Raw genomic sequence first — 11,534 nt, forward strand, 5'->3', positions numbered from 1 at the left:
GAACGGGCAGTCCTTCCCCGGGAGGAAGAGCAGCTCCGTCTTGCCGAGGTTCAGCTTGAGGTGGTGATCCGTCATCCACACTGATATGTCTGCCAGACATGCAGAGATGCGATTCGCCACCTGGTCGTCAGAAGGGGGAAAGGAGAAGATTAGTTGTGTGTCGTCTGCATAGCAATGATAGGAGAGACCATGTGAGGTTATGACAGAGCCAAGTGACTTGGTGTATAGCGAGAATAGGAGAGGGCCTAGAACAGAGCCCTGGGGGACACCAGTGGTGAGAGCGCGTGGTGAGGAGACAGATTCTCGCCACGCCACCTGGTAGGAGCGACCTGTCAGGTAGGACGCAATCCAAGCGTGAGCCGCGCCGGAGATGCCCAACTCGGAGAGGGTGGAGAGGAGGATCTGATGGTTCACAGTATCGAAGGCAGCCGATAGATCTAGAAGGATGAGAGCAGAGGAGAGAGAGTTAGCTTTAGCAGTGCGGAGCGCCTCCGTGATACAGAGGAGAGCAGTCTCAGTTGAATGACTAGTCTTGAAACCTGACTGATTTGGATCAAGAAGGTCATTCAGAGAGAGATAGCGGGAGAGCTGGCCAAGGACGGCACATTCAAGAGTTTTGGAGAGAAAAGAAAGAAGGGAATAAGAGGGGAATAACACTCATTTTGTCTTCCATTGTGTAAAGACACTCACTATCAAAAAAATATTAACACCACACAACAAAAAACCCTGGAGTATTTAAATTGTAGTTATTTGACTAAATTACTCACTCAATATGTATCAAGTATAATATACTTCTAAATATTTTTTACATATAAATAATTATCCAAAATGTGACGAGAGGACAATTTTCAGAAAGTGTTATAAAACCACACGAAGTAGGCTATTTGATTGTTACAGAAGTAAGAATTGTTGTCAATGTAAAAAGGCAACAAAAAAAACTATTCAGACTATTTCAAAATGTAGGTAACCTCTCTCATTAAGATTGAGTACAGACCAGGCATGAAACAAAATGTAGAAATAGTAGCCTACTTTGTCAACAATTCAGTAAATGCAACAAGTATTAGATAGTCAGATAAAGAAAGATATAAAACAACTGTTCAGAGACAAAATATTTTTCGGACAAATTCATATTTCACACTAGATGTCGACCAATTAATCGGAATGGATGATTAATTTGGGCTGATTCCAAGTTTTCATAACAATCGGTAATCAGCATTTTTGGACACCGATCATGGACGATTACGTTGCACTCCACGAGGAGACTGCGTGGCAGGCTGACTACCAGTGCAGCAAGGAGCCATGGTAAGGTGCTAGCTAGCATTAAACATACCTTATAAAAACAATCAATCTTAACATAATCACTAGTTAAACTAGTAATATCATCAACCATGTGTAGTTATCTAGCCTTTCCTGCTTTGCATATAATCGATGCGGTGAATGATAGCCTACTTCAACAAACGGTTATTTAACAAGCGTATTCGCGAAAAAAGCACTGTCGTTGCACCAATGTGTACCTAACCATAAACATCAACACCTTTCTTAAAATCAATACACAAGTATATATTTTTAAACCTGCATATTTAGTTAATATTTGCTGCTAACATTAATTAATTTTAACTAGGGAAATTGTGTCACTTCTCTTGCATTCTGTGCAACAGGCTATATGCAGCAGTTTAGGCCGTCTGGCTCGTTGTGAACTGCGTGATGACCAACTTCGCCAAACGGGGGATGACTTAACAAAAGCACATTTGCGTAAAAAGCACAATCGTTGCACGCATGTACCTAACCATAAACATCAATGGCTTTCTTAAAATCAATACACAGAGGTATACTTTTTTAAACCTGCATATTTAGTTAAAAGAAATCCAGGTTAGCAGGCAATATTAAACTAGGGAAATTGTGTCACTTCTCTTGCGTTAATTGCACGCAGAGTCAGGGCATATGCAACAGTTTGGGCAGCCTGGCTCGTTGCGAACTAATTTGCCAGAATTGAATGTAATTATGACATAACATTGAAGGTTGTGCAATGTAACAGGAATATTTAGACTTACCCGTTAGATAAAATACATAACAGTTCCGCATTTCACTGAAAGAATAAACGTTTTGTTTTCGAAATTATAGTTTCCGGATTTGACCATATTAATGACCTAAGGCTCGTATTTCTGTGTGTTATTATGTTATAATTAAGTCTATTATTTGATAGAGCAGTCTGACTGAGCGGTGGTAGGCAGCGGCAGGCTTGTGCATTTGCCAGCAGCTCTTCCCTGTGCTTCAAGCATTGAGCGGTTTATGACTTCCAAGCCTATCAACTCCCAAGATTAGACTGGTGTAACATATGTAAAATGGCTAGCTGGTTAGCGGGGTGCACGCTAATAGCGTTTTAAATCGGTGACATAACTCGCTCTGAGACCTTGGAGTAGTTGTTCCCCTTACTCTGTAAGGGCCGCGGCTTTTGTGGAGCGATGGGTAACGATGCTTCGAGGGTAGCTGTTGTCGATGTGTTCCTGGTTCGAGCCCAGGTAGGGGCGAACAGAGGGACGGAAGCTATACTGCTACATTGGCAATACTAAAGTGCCTATAAGAACATCCAATAGTCAAATGTATGTGAAATACAAATCGTATAGAGAGAAATATTCCTATAATAACTATAACCTAAAACTTCTTACCTGGGAATATTGAAGACTCATGTTAAAAGGAACCACCAACTTTCATATGTTCTCATGTTCTGAGCAAGGAACTTAAAAGTTAGCTTTTTTACATGGCACATATTGCACTTTTACTTTCTTCTTCAACACTTTGTTTCTGCATTATTTAAACCAAATTGAACATGTTTCATTATTTATTTGAGGCTAAATTGATTGTATTGATGTATTATATTAAGTTAAAATAAATGTGTTAATTCAGTATAGTTGTAATTGTCATTATTACAAATAAATAAACTTTTTTTTAAAATGTTTTAATACGTTTTTTTTTTTTAATATTTTTTTCGATTGGCCACTTAATCGGTATCGGCTTTTTTTTGGTCCTCCTATAAAATCGGTATCGGCGGTGAAAAATCAGAATTGGTCGACAACTATTTCACACTCTCACTTTAGTATTTGCCTTTAGCCTACAACATGTCATGGAACTTCGGGAAGCATGGCCCTATCCTGCAATGTGGCACAGAACACGTAGAGCTCCCAAAGGAGGTTTCTACACATCTCCCACTCTTTGCCATGTGTCCACTCCAAATGCACACCACCCACCCTCTCTTGTGTCCTTCAAACTTCACCTGATTTCAAATGAGTTACAACTTGGTCCACACACCCTGGTGCAACACTCTTGTCTCCCCTCACAATGTGTGCATTTATGATGACAATGTTGAGCATCCCCCAAAACACATACTTCCACAGTTTTCTGCCTGTGTGTCCCACATTGTAATAGTTCCTCAGTTGGTCAAGATGGTCAACCCTGCCCATTTTCTTCTTGTAATCCATCACAAGCTCTGGAACATATATTAGTTCCTACCACTTGTAAAAACAACTCCAAAACCACTGCCACTGTCACTTTCAGGCCCAGGCTGTGTTATACAAGGGTTAATGGTGAGAGTTTGGAGAACACACCCCATGGAAATGTACGCACCCCTCTGGGGTGAGCTCTCCCTCTTCCCTTCCCTCTTCCTCTGCTTCAGCCTCTCCCTCTGTTTCCTCTTCTTCTCTCCACTCCTCTTCCTCTTTCCCCTCCACTCCCACTTCCCCCTCTTCCTCCACATCTCTATCCCTCCAGTCATCTCTAACTCCTCTTCCTCCCTGCCTTTTGCTGCTGAGCCCTGACTCTTTAAAAAAAAATTTTTTTTTAACAACAAATCGATACAGGAAGTACATGTGGGAACACAAGTATATATAAATAATATACAAAGGAAAATTGGGCTAGGGGGTACAACATCACATTACACAAGGACCTTAAGGGACATACATAAACGTATTATTCTAACAGCTTTTTTGTTAGTAGAGTATTTAATTGTCTTAAAAAACAGTTCAATTTCTTTTTGTAAGATAAGAAAATGTGGTGTTTTGTTTGTAAATTTACATTTGTGAATATGACATTTTGGCAAAAGAATAATGAAATTAATTACATACAAATGTTACAGCTTATTTCTATCGTAGGTAAAGTATCCAAGCAGTACATCTCTCCACAATAGTGTAAAATCTTCATAAATGTGTTCAATTATAAACCTACTGATGTTTTGCCACAGTTTTCTTACATGCATACAATGCCAAACAAGATGCAACACTGTTTCTGGGTGGTCAATACAAAAGGAGCAATTTGAGTTGATGTTTTCCTTAAACTTCTTCATATAGTGGTTGGCAGGATAATATTTATAAATAATTTTAAAGGAAACTTCCTTAATTTTGTTAACAAGTAGGTATGTGTGTGGCAACATCCAAACTTTTTTCCAACAGATATGATCAATAAATCCATTCCAATAAGGCATGACATAAGGTATAGATACAACATCCTGCTGAAACAAGGATCGTATCGCTCTGTTGTTGAATGGACCAAAAGAGAAACAAATCTTTCCTACTGATGAGTCAACAGGGTCAATAGAAGGTAGACTCTGAGGGTCAGGTCTTGACATGTTCCTGAATAATAAAGCAACGCCTGAGGGAATGGCATCTAAAACAATTGCAAAATCTTTAGGTGTTACAGTGACCTTGTAAAGTGATAATAATTCCTTATAACTGAGTAAAAGACCCTCTCCATTTACCAGTTGGCTCACGAATAGGATATTATTTCGGAACCAATATTCTAAAAACAAATAAGTATTTTTATACAATATCTCCCGATTATTCCATATTAGAGGTCGTCGGATTAATCGGAATGGCCGATTAATTAGGGCCGATTTCAAGTTTTCATAACAATCAGAAATCTGTATTTTTGGCCGCCGATTTTTTTATTATTAAAAAATATATATATACCTTTATTTAACTAGGCAAGTTAGTTAAGAACACATTCTTATTTTCAATGACGGCCTAGGAACAGTGGGTTAACTGCCTTGTTCAGGGGCAGAACGACAGATTTTCACCTTGTCAGCCAAAGTTGCAACCTTACAGTTAACAGGCAGTCAGTCCACAAGGAGACTGACTGCCTGTTACGCAAAGGCAGTAGAAGCCAAGGTAAGTTGCTAGCTAGCTAACTTATCTTATAAAAAACAATCAATCATAATCACTAGTTATAACTACACATGGTTTATGATATTACTAGTTTATCTAGCGTGTCCTGTGTTGCATATAATCGATGCAACAGTGGGGGATGATTTAACAAAAGCGCATTTGCGATCGTTACCTAACCATAAACACCAATGCCTTTCTTAAAATCAATACACAGAAGTATATATATTTTTAAACCTGCATATTTAGCTAAAAGAAATCCAGGTTAGCAGGCAATATTAACCAGGTGAAATTGTGTCAGGGAGTCAGGGTATATGCAACAGTTTGGGCAGCCTGGCTCATTGCGAACTAATTTGCCAGAATTTTACATAATTATGACATAACATTGAAGGTTGTGCAATGTAACAAGAATATTTATACTTAGGGATGTCACCCGTTAGATAAAATACTGAACAGTTCCGTATTTCACTGAAAGAATAAACGTTTTGTTTGCGAAATTATAGTTTCCGGATTCGACCATATTAATGATCAAAGGCTCATATTTCTGTGTGTTATGTTATAATTAAGTATTGATTTGATAGAGCAGTCTGACTGAGCGATGGTAGACAGCAGCAGGCTCGTAAGCATTCATTCAAACAGCACTTTCGCGCATTTTGCCAGCAGCTCTTCGTAAGCACAGCGCTGTTATGACTTCAAGCCTATCAGCCTAATGGCTGGTTTAACCGATGTGAAATGGCTAGCTCGTTAGTGGGGTGTGCGCTAATAGCGCTTAAAACGTCACTCGCTCTGAGACTTGGAGTAGTTATTCCCCTTATCAACTCCCGAGATTAGGCTGGTGTAACCGATGTGAAATGGCTAGCTGGTCAGCGGGGTGCGTGCTAATAGCGTTTTAATCGGTGACGTAACTCGCTCTGAGACCTTGAAGTAGTTGTTCCCCTTGCTCTGCAAGGGCCGCGGCTTTTGTGGAGTGATGGGTAACGCTGCTTCGAGTGTGGCTGTTGTCGATAAGTTCCTGGTTCGAGCCCAGGTAGGTGCGAGGAGAGGGACGGAAGCTATACTGTTACACTGGCAATACTAAAGTGCCTATAAGAACATCCAATAGTCAAAGGTATATGAAATACAAATGGTATAGAGAATGAGTCCTATAAATACTATATTAACTACAACCTAAAACCTCTTACCTTGGAATATTGAAGTCTCATGTTAAAAGGAACCACCAACTTTCATATGTTCTCATGTTCTGAGCAAGGAACTCAAACGTTAGCTTTTTTACATGGCACATATTGCACTTTTACTTCTCCAACACTTTGTTTTTGCATTATTTAAACCAAATTGAACATGTTTCATTATTTGTTTGAGGCTAAATTGATTTTTATTGATGTATTATATTAAGTTAAAATAAGTGTTCATTCAGTATTGTTGTAATTGTCATTATTACAAATGTAAAAATAAAATATAAAAAGGCCGGTTAATCGGTATCGGCTATGTTTGGTCCTCCAATAATCGGTATCGGTGTTGAAAAATCATACTCGGTCGACCTCCATTCCATATATAATATCTGCGTGGAGAAAAATTATGCTTATAAATTAAGGACCATGACAAGAAAACCTGCCGATGAAAAGCAGAAAGCTTCACTGGAACTTTGTCAATATTATAATTGCAAAACAACATGAAGTTAAGGCCACCAAAAGTAGAGAAGACATGATGAGGAATAAAATTCCACATAGAAGTGGGTCTTCTTAGGAATGGTTTTATCCAATTTATCTTAAAAGTATTATTTAAGGTAGTAAAGTCCAGAAAATGCAGCCCACCATTCTCATAAGTGTTCATTACAACAGTTTTCCTAATGTAATGGGTACGGTTTCTCTACAGAAAGTTGAAAAGCATCTGGTCTATCTCCTTGCTTATTTTACTGTCAAGATCTAAAGATAAAGCGCCATATGTTAGTCTAGAGATACCTTCAGCCTTGGTTATTAGGACTCTTCCTTTTAAAGATAGCCCGGACTCTCCACATCACTTCCTTGGCTTTCACTGACCTAGAGGAACAGAGGGAGAAGAGCAACACATAGGATACAAATGTGGTCAGGAAAACTCTCTCTCACACAGAGGGACACGGTGTGTGAGACTCGCTCCCTCTCTCTTCATTTTTCTCAACCAAAAAAAAAACTTTCCATAATAAATTGTGTGATAAAGTTCCACGGCTCCCATTTCACACACAAGCTCTCTCTCCTCCAATCAACTATTGCTTTCTTGCATGACAGGCTGAACTACAGAGTTCGCCAATGTTAAATGATTAGTTACGAAGCTGGGACAGTTTCCAAATGAATTGCATCTGTAGAAACAGGAAAAAACTATCGACTTGTTTCCAGGCTATGTAAACAAATATCCACCTCATAATATGAGCTCCACTGCACGGGCATCTTCTGCTACCCTAACACGACAGCTAAGCTGTCACATAATAGGAATAGGAGGCAATGTATGGACTATGAATATCTGCACCTAGCAAACATCACAAACCATAACCAACAGATAAACACAAATTATTCAAGCCTTCACGTCGGTGGCTAGTTAACTGGATATCTGTATGGCTAGCTAGTGAAAGTGACAGCAGCGGTTGACACTTCGTGAGCGCAGCCCAAATGTACCACTACACGCATTTTCCTGCCTGGCAGACTAACGTTAATTAACTAGCTAGCTGTAGCAAGCAGCTTGGGTCGTTTCCATATGAATTACATCGGTAGAAACAAAAACAACCAACTAGTTAGCGGACTATATACACAACTAAACACTGCAACTATTTCCATGAGTCGGAGAGCAATTATTCGAGCTCCACCGCTGATGTCCTCGCCTGTATCAACCACTTTATTATGACATTACAGGATATGCTCATCCGAGAGCTATTCCCCAAGTTTAACAGCATCAAACATTAACAAAACCAAAGATTTATCTGCTTTTTACTTATTTCACTCACCTCGACATCATCGCTTTTTAAACGATTCGGACGTTTCCGAATCTACATCACCAACCAACGTAGATACAGCCTCTCTCACAGTGAAAAGCCTTGTCTGCGTTGGCGCGGTCATTTTGAGTGATGAAGAAAAAAACATTGAAAAGTAACATGACAGCACACCCTGTTTCCGGTTGATGACAACAGCCACGCGGTTACGACAAGCAAATTCATTTTGCGATATTGACAGATATTATTGTTAGAAAAACAAGGCAGTTCGTGGCCACTATTGGAATTTAAAGAAATGCCGTCCATGGCCGCTACGGGTTCTAAAGAGTTATTAATCATGCATTAAACTGCATCCATCTATTCTGCCAACAATGCCTTACTTTACAGTATGGATTTTTTTTGTGAAATATAACCTATTTTTCAAACCTTTTATAAAGTTGGGTTTGAAGCATAAACTGGGAAATCTATATTATGATTGTCTGTATGTTTCATATCTGCAAAGTAGTTAAAACGTTGTCAGTTCCACTTTAAAGTGACCAGTGTTCCATGTCTATTTAAACTCAGCAAAAATTCAACGTCCTCTCACTGTCAACTGTGTTTATTTTCAGCAAATTTAACATGTGTAAATATTTGTATAAACATAACAAGATTCAACAACTGAGACATAAACTGAACAAGTTCCACAGACATGTGACTAACATAAATGGATTTGCCGGTTCTTGCTGTGAAATGTTACCCTACTCTTCCACCAAGGCACCTGCACAGTGTTATAATGTACTTTGCACTATTGTACAGGGATTCCCTGGCAGAGAGAAACTGAGTGTGTGCAGTACACTCCTTTTTTCATATCTGAGAATGAAGCGCTTGCATTATCTACATCGGTCACACGTGTTGGTGTGGCCGCATTGTGTTATGGGTATGATTGTCACCAGAAGGGACTGGGGAGTTAGTCTGCATCAACATACATATAAAAGTAGCAAAGCTCATGTAAAAAGTTTGAGAAAAACACACCCTTAGTAGGGCGTCATTGTAAATAAGAATTTGTTCTTAACTGACTTGCTTAGTTAAATAAAGGTTTAAAAAATTGTCTTCTGAAACCCTAACCCTGGAATAGATTTGTATTTTTAGTGGAACAATTATCCAAGAAGTGCTGTGTTCCTGAGTGGTCCAGCCTCAGTCCTGACTTCAATTTGCTTGGAAATCAGTGACAAGGATTGAATATTACTGTCTGTCAATGACTACTTACCAAATTTACTGAGCTTGAGTAATTTTGACAAAAACAATGGATAAATGTTACCCTAAGAGTTGTGCAAAGTTGGTAGAATCTTCTTCAAAATGATTCCCAGCTATAATGGCTGCCAAAGGCACTTTCATCAAGTATTAACTCTGGGGAATAAAGAACATTTTTGTAGTTTCTGTTAATTAGTATAAAATGTTACTTAGACAATGTGGAGTAGGTTGTGTAGATCGCTAGGGGATCCCCCCTTTGAGATTTTATGACAGCTAAATGTGAACACTTGTCCATTCTCCCTCTGAGTGGCACACATACACAATCCATGTCTCAATTGTCTCATTAAAGTGGATTTAACAAGTGACATCAATAAGGGATCATATTTTTCACCTGGTTAGTCTGTGTCTTGGAAAGACCAGGTGTTCTTAATGTTTTGTATACTCAGTGTATGACGTGGAGGAGCTGTGAGGTGGTAGATAAACGTTGACTTGACTAGAGTTGGGGACATGAGTGGGCTCTGTGAATACCACAATCCATGTTTGATTTTGCCTGGGAAACTGGTATCAGTCATGGTAGGCATTCATTGCGGTTAGAAAGGTAGGCTATGGAATGCCATTTGGGTCTTTATGTGTCAAAAAGGATACAGGTCAAATAACACTATTTAACGTGTCAAATAAGCTTGTTGACCAAATACTTGTGGAAGGTGCCAAGATGGCGGCTTGAACAGACGCTTTTTTACCAAGCTCCGTACCAAACTTCAGAAAGATTGTGAATTTCTATTTTTATTTTTTTACAGTCATTACTATTTTTATTTGTTCAATATATAATACCTTTCCTGTGACTGGAATGATAATTGGATCATTTATTTCGGCATGTCCATGCAAAGTCATGACAAAAAAAAGAAAGGGAGAAGTTAGCCATTCTTTTGCTAATCAACAAGAGAGAAACGTGCTTATAGACAACTGCCATAACTATGCTTGGCCTATGGATAATATCATGCTTTCGAATGCTGTTGAAGATGACGATGACGAATTCCCCTCTTTACCGGTTACTCCGTGCAAACCTCCACCCTCCAAAAAACCCAACATGAACTCTGACATCGTGGCTACCCTCTCCTTACTCATCAACTCCAGGTGTGACGCCATTGAGAAAATGGTACGTGCGAACACCATGGTTATCGAAGGCTTGAAAAAGACTGGAGTTTGCATGTGGTGAAATTAAGGATGTGAAAACGAGTGGCAAAAGTTGAAAAAAATGTGGAAAGGGTGGAAAAGAATAACAATGTCTACCTTGCCAGAGGTGGACAATGAAGATGTGCGAGGAGAGGCTATCCGTATCTGCCAAGAAGTTTTGCCTGCAGAGAAGAACAAAGTTGGTGATACCATCGACGTTGTGCATCGCCTCGGCAAGAAGCAACAGCAAAACGATTCAAGACCAAGGGGTATCATCATCCTATTCACTACCAGATTCTACAGGGATGCTGTCTGGAAAGCTGCTAAGAAGAACGCCTTCCTTCAGAGCCATGGTATGCGTTTTTTCGAGCATCTCAGCCCGGAAGACATAGAAAGAAGAAACAAGTTGTGGCCAACGATCAAGAAAATACCTTTGGTGGTAATATTCTACACTCGGAATGTGACCCCTTTGGTCACTTTATTTGTCTTGTGATCAGTTACAATGACATTACGCTCATTACTGTAAACTTCTACGGGTACAACACCAAACATGAGAATGATGAGTTGCTTGAATCTATAGAGAAACATATACTTCATTGGTTATCTAAATTTCCCAATTCATTATTATTGATAGGAGGGGACTTTAACATTACAATAGATAACTCAACTGATAGATGGCCCCCAGGTAGGCCAACCAATCAGAATTTGGGTTTAATAATTTTTATGGAAAAGTTTGATCTTACTGATATATGGAGAGAGAGGTTTCCGGCCGACAGATCATTCACTTGGAGTAACAAAACAGGTTCCAGACAATCCAGAATAGATGTTTGGCTTATATCCAAATGTATTGATGGTGAATGTGTTACTACAAATATTTGTACTACTCCCCTCACAGCCCATAGGGCTATTTACATTGATATCAAAATATTTACCCCTGATACGAACCTTGGTAGAGCATCCTACTGGAAGCTAAATAGCTCATTATTAAATAATGATATAGTTTAATTTGAGGTTGAAGATCTGCT

The 11,534-nt window shown here is 39.2% G+C and overlaps 1 long non-coding RNA gene across 1 annotated transcript; it reads right to left on the reverse strand.

Moving 5' to 3' along the window:
* Positions 1-387: 387 nt before the first annotated feature.
* On the reverse strand, positions 388-8,226 carry LOC124019397. Its single transcript, XR_006835773.1, has 3 exons — positions 8,122-8,226; positions 7,109-7,186; positions 388-437 (listed from the first exon to the last, which is right to left on the reverse strand). It is a non-coding gene; the product is annotated as an uncharacterized LOC124019397 (long non-coding RNA).
* Between the last annotated feature and the right edge of the window lie 3,308 nt (positions 8,227-11,534).

This window comes from Oncorhynchus gorbuscha, unplaced genomic scaffold (genome assembly GCF_021184085.1).
Source record: "Oncorhynchus gorbuscha isolate QuinsamMale2020 ecotype Even-year unplaced genomic scaffold, OgorEven_v1.0 Un_scaffold_9:::fragment_4:::debris, whole genome shotgun sequence".
Lineage (NCBI taxonomy): Eukaryota > Metazoa > Chordata > Actinopteri > Salmoniformes > Salmonidae > Oncorhynchus > Oncorhynchus gorbuscha.